The sequence below is a fragment of the Seriola lalandi genome, unplaced genomic scaffold, assembly GCF_002814215.2.
Source record: "Seriola lalandi dorsalis isolate HSWRI2012SDOR001 ecotype SW California unplaced genomic scaffold, Sedor1 jcf7180002053698, whole genome shotgun sequence".
NCBI classification, from domain to species: Eukaryota; Metazoa; Chordata; class Actinopteri; order Carangiformes; family Carangidae; genus Seriola; species Seriola lalandi.
In genome coordinates, this window is record NW_019524251.1 from 3,547 (window position 1) to 4,525 (window position 979).

Below are 979 nucleotides of genomic sequence, written 5' to 3' on the forward strand. Positions count from 1 at the left end.
AAAAGAAAAATTACAAAATAGAAAACAGATCAAGAAGTAGCATAAAAATAAAAACAAATAATAGAATAAAAATGAATTAACTCTCACTGACAAAAAATCATCTGAAACCTTTTTCCACTCGTTATAAAAATCCCAACTAACAATTATTTTCATTATTGATTAATCTGCTGATTATTTTCTTGATTGTCGATTTAATGGTTTTGACTGTAACATTTATAATTTCCCTGAGCTGAAGGTGATGTCTTCAGATGAGCAACATGTGATATTTTATTATTGAGATATGAAGCTCAAATCTGTTAGTTACTGTAAATAATTAAGGTCAATGTTAATGTAAATGTAAACATGTTGTTTAGTTGAGGTAACACTCTGTCACCTGTGGCTCAGTTCTCACAGCCACTAACTGCTCTGTGGAGAACGGCGGCTGCGACCACGACTGCACGGAGAGCGAGGACGGTCTGGCGAGGAGCTGCAGCTGTGTGGGCGGATACAGACTGCACAACAACTCCAGGAAGTGTCTGCCAAAAGGTGAGAGAATAAATGATGATTGGTTTATTCACCAGCTCTGTAGACGACAGCTGAGCTGAGCAACATTTACTCATCTGAATGTTGAAACCACTTTCAACAAGTCTAGTTTCAACTCAGCCTCCAACCAATCAACCTGTCACCTGATAAATCCAGCACCAAGGTTATTTCTTTAGTCGGCGCTCACGTCAGATAATCCACCTGCACAAAGTCTTAACAGTGCGGAACTCATGTGCATCTCAGACAGAGGTGATTCAGTGTTTCACATAACGCCATAAAAACTGAAAAAAGAAAGAAGAACAGCATGAACATGTTCAAATTAAAAGAACAGGAAATTAAACATTAAATACTTAATTTGTGCTCTTACATTATTTACATTCTGCACACAAATTAGCACTTACAGTATTCTGTGTGCACCAGTTACTGAAGTCGTGCACAGGAATAAGACACTGTTGTG